Source organism: Peromyscus eremicus, chromosome 14 (assembly GCF_949786415.1).
Source record: "Peromyscus eremicus chromosome 14, PerEre_H2_v1, whole genome shotgun sequence".
Taxonomy (NCBI): Eukaryota; Metazoa; Chordata; class Mammalia; order Rodentia; family Cricetidae; genus Peromyscus; species Peromyscus eremicus.
In genome coordinates, this window is record NC_081430.1 from 41,311,763 (window position 1) to 41,321,887 (window position 10,125).

The window sequence follows — 10,125 nt, forward strand, 5'->3', positions numbered from 1 at the left end:
AGAAGTTGTTGAAGGCATCTATTTTGGTTGCAATGTAGATTGTGTCTTGTCGTGGGGTCATGTAGCTAGAGTTTTCCTGCCTGGCCCACAGTCAGGACAAATCTCTCTCACCTGCCAGTCCCACAGCCGCTCAAACCCGACCAAGTAAACACAGAGACTTACATTGCTTACAAACTGTATGGCTGTGGCAGGCTTCTTGCTAACTGTTCTTACAGCTTAAATTAATCCATTTCCATTAATCTATACCTTGCCACGTGGCTCGTGGCTTACCGGCATCTTCACATGCTGTTTGTCATCATGGAGACTGGCAGTGTCTCTCTGACTCAGCCTTCTACTTCCCAGCTTTATTCTCCTCTTTGTCCCACCTACACTTCCTGCCTAGCCAATGGCCAATCAGTGTTTTATTTATTGACTAATCAGCAACACATTTGCCATACAGAACATCCCACAGCAGGGTCAATTATGTTACCTTTTCTTAACCTCAGTTTTTTTTTCTTTTGTAATTGTGATCATAATTACAATCATCAAAAATCATTGCAATAGCCAAACATTATGTTTGCTAAGATATTATCCCCTGATAGATCAACAGTAAGGGTTTCCTTTCTTTTGACTCTTTTCTAGAAAAAAGGCAAGAGTTGCTCATCATTAGACCACTCAATTAGATTACTTGATAATGCTCTTCATACATAGAATATTCAATAACTGAATTATTGACCATGATATGGGAACAAAATACAAAGCATTCCCAGATGAAGATGTAAAGACAAAAATGATGATAATGATTGCTTTGAGTTTCTGTGGCATGCTCCTTAATACGGTCATTTTGTTTGCAGGAAATTTATTTTAAGACCATTTGGGTGTGAACAGTGCTATACATGTTTATTTGTGCTAGTTAACTACTTTATACCTTAGGGTGAGGTGCATGCACAGTACTTTCTTTCAGGAACTAACTCTTCACGGGTGGGCAAGGGACACATCATAGGAAGCACCTTCATCAAGAATCAACACCTTTAGAGGTGGTAATTTAGCACTCTTAAATGGAAATTTTACACAAGTGAGGTTGTTTATTATTAGCAGAAGAAGTGTTAGAAATAGTTTTCTATTGAAGAAATAAACGTGTTAATCATGGCTTGTCACTTAGAAAGTATGGTACCCCCAGGGGCTTAAACAAATTGTAAAATTCAGCCAGCTTGACAGTGGAAAAACATCAGTGCAGGTTTCTTGGTCTTGTGACTTTCTGCTTCATGGAGTGTCGCTTTCTAGCTTGACTGTCCTGCATGCTGACTGGTATGCCACTAGACACTCATGAACTTTCCTCCTGAGAGCATCTCAGCTGCCTGCTCAGAGCTTGGCTACTGTAGAACATGTGGAACAACTTGCTTTTGTCTCTCCTTCTTAAAGAAATCCTCATGGTATTTTGGTTTAGCATATTAATTAGCAACGTTCAAGAGAAAGGTGTAAAGGTGTAGCAATTTGTTCTTATTTATGTGAGAGGTCCTAGATATCTATCTGGAGAAACTTTGTTATGCTGAAAGGTATTTTTAAGTGTTAAAGTAATGATTAATTTGCTTAAAATGAATAGATTTTAAGCATTTTGTCAAAGTCACTAAGAGAATACATGTTTCCAAGGAACAAATTCAAAACAATGGGCATACTTATGAATACTAAATATAAGAAAGAATGCAAAAAGCTGTTTCTAGACCTAATGATTTCTAAAAACGCACAAAATTCAAAATTAGTATTCCTGTGGCTGTGGATTATTGTGGTAGTCACATGGATACTAAAATCAGTGAAGATGAAAAAAATCCTGGAACAAAGTTCAGGCAGACTTCCAAGTATCCACTCACTGTAGAGTTGAACAGCATATAAGTCTGCAAGATGTGTGACCTCTAAATGAAAGAAAGCTCAGCGCTGGAAAGATGACTTAGCAGTTAAGGCCTGAGTTTGGTTCCTAGTACCCAAGGCAGGTAGCTGACAATTGTCTGAAACTCTAGTTTCAGGGAATCTGACACCCTTATCTGGCCTCTGAGGACGCTTGCACCAATGTGTACTTATCTGCACCCACTCTCATATACAAAATAAAAAATTAAAATAAACACTAAAAGGAAGCTGACCTATGTGAAGGTATCCATAGATTTTGCTAGAGGTCATTCACATAGGCCTGTAATGCTTATGACTGTCTTTAGTCACTTAATCTAATACAAGGCAAAAATTGTTTTTTACTGTGGATTACATTGTTAGGACAATATTATCTGATAAACTAGTTCAGAAAGACTTATGGATTAAAGAAAATATAAAACATTCTTATTGGCTAGATTATCCTAAGACCTCAGATATTATCTCTCTGAATTTGGGCAGAAGCCAGTCCGGAGAAAGAGCTTTTGACATATGCAGAGTTTAGGATTTGAGCAACTCAAGCCTGCTTAGTTAACACTTTTCCTGACTCAGAATAAAATCTTATTACTGTGGAAGGAGGAGAGACAGGCTGTCCACTCATCAAAATGAATTCATTCTTTTTTAATGGGTATTTTGCACTGATATCAGTTACCTATAATTCACAAGTCTGATAGAAACATAATTGGATAATATCAAAGAGTGAAATACAGACTTTGTTTAGTTGTGTATTGAAATTCAAGTGATTTCCTACATCTGAATGGAACGTTCTTTAGTTTAGGACACTTTAGAACACCTGATTTTAATGTCCTCTGCACCAATCTACATGTATATTTGCATGTGTGTATATTAGCCCATGCCTTTCCACTCAGTATTGTTGACTAACATCAGTGTGAACACAGCAGAGACCATGGTCTGAGAAAGGCCATGGCCCCACTAACATCAAAAAGGGAAACCAGAAGTCACAAACCAGCGCTTGTCACATATGACTAACCTCCTGTAGACCCGTTAAAGTGAGTTTGGGAAATAGAGATTTTCAAAAAGCAAAAATAGCTTGAAGACTTTAGCAGCAGTCTAGACTCAAGCTTCAATAAGTTTGATCCTCATTTTGCTTTGCTAAGGCAGTTCCCTGAAGTAAATTCAAAGTGTGAGCCATTGTGATATCTGCCTTCCTGCTGCCTGAACACTCAGATTATAAGCTATGCCATATAATTCAGATCACAGAAAAAAAACCTCTACTCCTCCTTGGGTTTGCCCGACAGCTGAAGATTTCCTAACTACAATGATCACCCTGCTAAGTTCATGCCCATTTATGAACTTGATTACAATTCAGAGAATTACAGATTTCAATATTTTTTTTCATTCAGAAGCATGGCTCTAACCTCACGTTTCTTTAAGTGGGAAAACTCTCTCTTCAGCTGTCTCTCTTTAGCTGCTTTCAATTTATTCTTCAAGATAGTCATAGACTGGGTAGTTCTTTCTTCATTAGGAGTTTTCCTTATGTATTTTAAGGCAGGTTTTCTTAAACCTTCAACGGAATATAAATATGTACAACATCAGATTGTTTTAAGCTGAGAAAGTAATGATTGGTTACCCTTGATTGGGAATTTGATTTGATTAAGATATGCCTAGGAGATTACTAAAGCATACCTCTGGACATCCTGGTAGAGGTGTTGCAATGATAATATACCTGAAAGATATGACCCAATCAGTGGTTTAGTATATTGATTGATTCTAAATTCCAAAAGATCTTTGGGAGGTGGTGGAATCCTGGAAGGTGGGGTCTAGTTTGAGGAATTGGGCTGTTATATTGAGGGGGAATATCTTGTCCTTGGCCTCATCGTTTGCTTTCTTGTTGTCACAAGGAGAACAGGTTTCCTCTCTCATGATCTTCTTTCATGATATTTCTGCCCTGTCACAGACTTATCAGGACTAGAGCTGGCCCTGATCAATTGAAACTGCAGAAATTATCAGCTAATGTAGATCTCTCCTTCCTTATGTTGTTTTCCTCATGAATTTGCAACAGTGATGAAATGTCTAACAAAATATGCAGTGTATGTTTGAGAGCAGCAAGGCAGATATCGCTCCCAAGGTGATACATGATACTATAAACAACACAGGGACAGTGCTCTATGAGGAAAATCTCACATGGTTTTATGGAATCGAGTCACCCTGAAAGCAGAGCTTGAACCTCTGTATAACTCTGGCATGTAGAAATGTGACAAAATGTTATTCCCATTGTAAAACAGAGGCCTGCTGGTTTGAAAGATAAATGGGTAGTTAGTGGTATAAATGGGTAATATCTCCAAATAGAGAAAAAATATACTGGTTATAAAAAGGCAGAATGTGGTATCAATTATATACTAATTTAATATGTGTGCACAGAGAAGTATCTGGATTCATACAGATTGCAGAGTTAATGGGTTTTTTGGTCTGTTGGGATTATGGATGATTATAATTTTCTTTTCTTTGTTCAATAATAATGATTTTTAAACATTCTGTGATGAGCATCTTTTATTTTTAATAAGAAAATGAATAGAATATATCTTGAAGTCTTAACAAATGCAGAGAGAATAATTGGACACGTGTTCTATCATTTCCCTTGGTGGGAAGTGTCTTTAGCTATAAACAAAAAACAATTAAGTGAGTACAGATGGGTTCTGTCTGGTATTTCATCCAGTGACCCACAAGTCACATTCCCTGTGTGCTGTACTATCTGCCAGTAACTTCTCCCATGGTCAGACAGTGCTGAGAACTGTGTAGGTATTGCTCCTATATCTTGCTGTACTAAAGGAGAAAAGGAGGAAGGTTCAGCTGATACAGCTAAACCAAAAGCAATGAGCATATAACGTAGGTTTATTCCAAGAACCACTTGAGCAAACTCTTGTATAGATTGGTCGATATGTATGAGGGCAAGTGCACTCAAAGACAATATAATCTTTCTCAATTTTAGCACTAGTAGCATTTATTTTTGAAAAATAAAATATTAGTTTTAAGGGTTATCCTGTGCAATGCAGTTTGCTTAACCTTATCTCTTCTCTTTATTCACCAGCTACAACTAACAAATGAAAGATGTTCTCAAATATTCAAACATCCCTTGGAATAAGATTAACCCTGATCAGGACCACAACCTTAGTAAATGCCAGACTATGATTTTGGTATATGGGATTTTAATGTTGTGATTATTTCTTTAATACATGTGATAGATAATTACTAAGTCACAGATTGTTGAAGGAATAGTAAGCTCTTTCTTCTCTTCGGTGTATACGTCTAGAGGTATGAAATTCACAGGTTGGATGGTTATTGTATGTCATGAAGGACCCAGAGTTCTCCTAGCTTCTGCTTGACTATTCCTCAAGCATATATTCTGAGAGTTGCCTCTTTGTTCAAATTGCCCTTAGGTATCCTATCATCAAAACCATTTTCCAGGTAGGAATCAGAAGTGACAGCGAAGAATTCTGGGATACATATATTTGATTCAACTTAAGAGAAGGTCTGGAGGTCATGTGCCTCTTGTCATTCATAAAAGTGGCTAGAACTTAGCCTCATAGCCACTTTTAACTTCATGAAGGCAGAAAAAAGTGTTTTCTAGAGCTAGAGAGATGGCCTAGTGGATAAAGGTACTGGTTGCTCCTTCCAGAGGACCTGGATTTCATTCTCAGTCCCCACACAGAGGCTCACAAATGTCTATAGCTCCAGTTCCAGGGGATCCTGATGCTCTCTTCTGGCCTCTATGGCACCAGTCACATATGCAGGCAAGACATCCATACACACAAAATAATATAATAATTTAAAAATAGATGTCTTGTAGCTGTGCACAATGTTACCTTCGTCTATGTGGGATGAGAAATGAAAGGGGACAAATGGAGAGTGGAGGATTCTTCTTTTACAGCAACATATGGCATGGTATTAGAAAGGCATTTTCATTTCTTTTTTCGAGACAGGGTTTCTCTGAGCAGCTTTGTGCCTTTCCTGGAACTCACTCTGTAGCCCAAGCTGGCCTCGAACTCACAGAGATCCGCCTGGCTCTGCCTCCCGAGTGCTGGGTTTAAAGACATGTGCCACTTCTGCCTGGCTGTCATTTTCATTTTCAAAGAGCCTTACTTCTAAATAAATTACCACAAAATTGCTATAGAGTATCACAAAATATATCTTAACATAGTTAAAATAATCTAAAATTGGGCTGAAGAGATGTGTCAGTGATTAAGAGCAATGTACTACTCTCACAGAGAACAAAAGTTCCATTCCCAGCACTTATAACCACCTGTAACTCCAGCTCTAGGGGATCTAACACCCTCTCTTGGACTATGCACCTGCACTTTCAGGTGCATAGCTCCTTATACAGGCACCTGTAACTAAAACTGGAATAAATCTAAAATAGCAGCATTATTTGTAATAGCCAAAACGTGGAAACAACCTAGATGCCCCTCAACTGAAGAATGGATATAGAAAATGTGTTACATATACACAATGGAGTACTACTCAGCAGAGAAAAACAATGATATCATGAAGTTCGCAGGCAAATGGATGGAACTGGAAAATATCATCCTGAGTGAGGTAACCCAGACTCAGAAGGACAAACATGGTATGTACTCACTAGATGTAAAGCAAAGGATAACCCGACTGTAACCCACAGCTACAGGGAGCCTAGCTAGTAAGGAGGACCCTAGGAAGGATGCATGGATTGCCCAGTGATGGAGAAATGCATGAGAAAATGGATGAGATCTTCATGAGCAAACTGGGGGTAAGGGGGGGGTAATGGAGGGCAAGGGAACGGGAATGAGAGCTTAGGGGAGTAGGGGGTTCGAGCTGGAATGGGAACAGAGTGGGAGAGCAAGGAAAGAGACATCATGATAAATGAATACACCGTGGAAACAGGGAGAAGCAGAGTGCTAGGGAGGTTCCCAGGAATCCACAAGGATGACACCATAATAGACTATGGACAATAGTCGAGAGGGTGCCTGAACTGGCCTACTCTGGTGATCAGATGGCTGAATATCCTAACTGTAATGATAGAACTCTCATCTAGTGACTGATGGAAGCAGATGCAGAGATCCACGGTTGGGTCCCAGGCTGTGCTCTAGGAGTCCAATGAGAGAGAAGAGGGATGCTATGAGCACGAGATATTGAGACCATGATTGGAAAAAGTATAGTGTAGCATGAATCTTAAAAGTTCTTATTAATGAAAATAAAACCTGGAGCTGGGTATTGGGTGAATGTTGGAAGGTCAGAGAAGCAGAACAAGCCACAGTCACCTCACCTTGCCAATTCCTCAGTTGATCCTGTTTCCTCAGACTGGAAGCTTCTGAGTCTTTATCCAAACGGATCTCAGCTGAACTGCTGCTAGAAGTCTAAAAGCTTAACCAGGCTTTAGTTCCTGGTCTTCACACCTTATATACCTTTCTGCTTCCTGCCATCATTTCCTGGGATTAAAGGCTCCCTTCTTGGGCTTAAAGGCATGAGTCACCATGCCTGGCTGTTTCCAGTGTGGCTTTAAACTCACAGAGATCCAGATGGATCTCTGCCTCCTAAGTGATAGGATTAAAGTCATGTGTGCCACCATTTTTTGCCTCTGTATCTATCTAGTGGCTGTTCTGTCTCTGACCCCAGATAAGTTTATTAGGATGCACAATATATTGGGGGACACAATATATCACCACAGTACAGAGACAACTAGCCAAACTAGTGGAAACACATGAACTGTGGACTGCTGTCTGAGGAGCCCCCATGGTACTGGACTAGTCCCTCATGTTTAGCTTGAACTGTTTAGGGGTGCCCCAGAGAGTGGGATTGGGACCTGTCCCTAGTGCTCGACCCGGCGTTTTGGAGCCTAGTGCCTATGATGAGACACTTTGCACAGCCTTGGTGCAGGGAGGAGGGCCTTCGACCTGTCTCAACTGAATATACCAGGCTGTGCTGACTCCCCATGGGAGACTTTGCCTTGGAGGAGGTGGGAATGAGGGGTGGGTTGCCGGGGGAAGGCTCGGGGGCAGGGGGAGGGAGGACAGGGGCATCTGTGGTTGGTATATAAAATGAATAGAAAATCTCTTAATAAAAAAATCAATACAATTTACTTGCCCACTTAAAGAAGTTAACAACTGTTTTATCTCAATCTTTCAAATAATCTAATATGTCTCTACTTTCTCTGAACTAGAGAAATATGGTGAATATCATTAAACATTTGCATTATTTGCATTAAGATTACTTCTTAGTCAGTGTTCTCCTGAGAGAAAAATCTGAGAGCAGGGTTTCCAAAAAGAACATTTATCCAGGGAGTGATGATTGGGAATGGGAAGCAGAGTGTGGAAGGGAAGGAGTGACACTATAGGAATGTGTTTCCAAGTCCTCCTCAAGAGAGGTCACTGATGTCAGATTCTTCAGGGCATCCTGAGTAGCATTGTGAAGCATATAATGAAATTACCTACTTGGGGGAACAAATGGGAAAGGCTTTTATCAAACTTTCATGTTCTTACCAGTTAGCAACAGCTTCAAAGGTGTTTGCCCTCCAGATTTCTAACTGTTCGTGAACACATGCCAGGAACACTTGGCTTCTCCTTCCATGGATCCATTGTACCTTTTAGCTAAAAATGTGGGACTCATGCTGTGCAGGCAGGATATGCCACTTTTCTGAATCCTGATTTGGAGGCATGGCTGATGCATTAGGTCAGACACGTGGAGCTGATGTAGCACATAACAGACTGTTTAGGAGAACAGATATAAGGTGTCTTATTTGCCACTGTCTTAAAGAGCAGTAATGGAGTTATAGATTCTTCATTTGGGATAGTATATAGAAGATCCACATACATACACAAAGAATGTGAATATGTATCCATACATGTACACCTATATGTATATATACACATGCATGTATTGTAAATGTGCACATAAAGACATGTTCTCATGCCTAAATGCTATAGTAACATACATACTTATTGGTGTATTTAGCATTTATCAAAATAAACACTGTAATTATAAGGTACTTTCTCTGAAAACTTACTAATTAGAAGCATAAGTAGAAATCACATGAAATTAGTTGCATCTAGTGTGCTCCTGTCTTTGAGCCAGGTGTGGTACTACAATGATTTGTACACTTAGTTTCTGTTTTAGCCACTACAGAATGATCTGGCCAATATAGTTGACTCAATTGGAGGAGATTATATTGTGGAACATATAGTTGAATGTGTCATAAATATTTTCTAGAAAGGGTATCATGTTAGGAGTTTGAATAAAATGGTTATAGAAGCAAGTAATAAGGACAGAAAGTAGAGAAACTGTTCCCATTATGAAGGTTGTAAACATACAGCAAAGAATTCTGAGTGACAGATGCTAATAATTATTTTTGTAGTGTCTAGAAGAAATTATTGAAAACCTATCTAACCTTGTGATATTTGAAAAACAATTCCCAACCTGTTATTGAAAATGTGTTTGTGTAAAAAGTGTAGTTTGATAACATCATACAGAACTGAATCAACTAAGTCAACATATTTTTTTGCAGCTAACTACAATATGATTATAATATGTTTTGGCTTTAAGGCTCCCATGGCAATTTGAGATTTTGAAAAACAAATTATACACATTATATCATTTGCGTGTATTCTTGACATATAAACTCAGCCAAAATTCCAATGAACATAAATCTGAACAAGTTTACATTTGTATAACTCTAGCATTAACTGTCATCGGAGTTGGTTTGGCTTAGCATGATTTTACAGAGTCCAAAAGATAACCTACAGTGAAGTTTCAAGTTGTTGAGTTGAAAGTACTTTAGCTTTTGTTACACTCCCTCCTACAAATGCTATGCCACAAAACATTCACTCTGTAGACGCTTATGATAGTTCGCTTAGTCCTTGATGGAAGCCTCTGGCTTCTGAGAAATAAAAAGTTTGATCTAAGCTACAGGAGACAGCGTGCCCAGGAAAACAGCTGGGACAAGAACTTGAAGAGCATATGCAAAGGAGTAGGAGAGAGGTGGCATTTCTGGGAATTTCCATTGCAAACAAAGTAACTGGAGAGATATGTTGAAAATGGTAGAATGGTGTCAGTACCCAAACACTTTACTTTCCGTTCAAGTGTTGAGTGTATAAATCTGAATATCTAGTTACTGCTTATTGAATCACAACTAGGAATTTTACCTCCACTGTGCTATCAAGTGCTCTCCAGCCTTCTGAAATTTCTTCCTTAGTGTTGTGACAAAAGACTACGAGGTGGCAGTAAAGAATGTTAATCTAATCC

The 10,125-nt window shown here is 39.0% G+C and overlaps 1 long non-coding RNA gene across 1 annotated transcript in view; it reads right to left on the reverse strand.

Moving 5' to 3' along the window:
- Positions 1–8,588, reverse strand: part of LOC131924229 (uncharacterized) — a 28,610-nt gene extending 20,022 nt beyond the window's left edge. Inside the window, exon 1 of the long non-coding RNA XR_009382824.1 lies at positions 8,367–8,588. This is a non-coding gene — a long non-coding RNA (uncharacterized LOC131924229). The remainder of the gene's footprint in view (positions 1–8,366) is intronic.
- Positions 8,589–10,125: the final 1,537 nt, after the last annotated feature.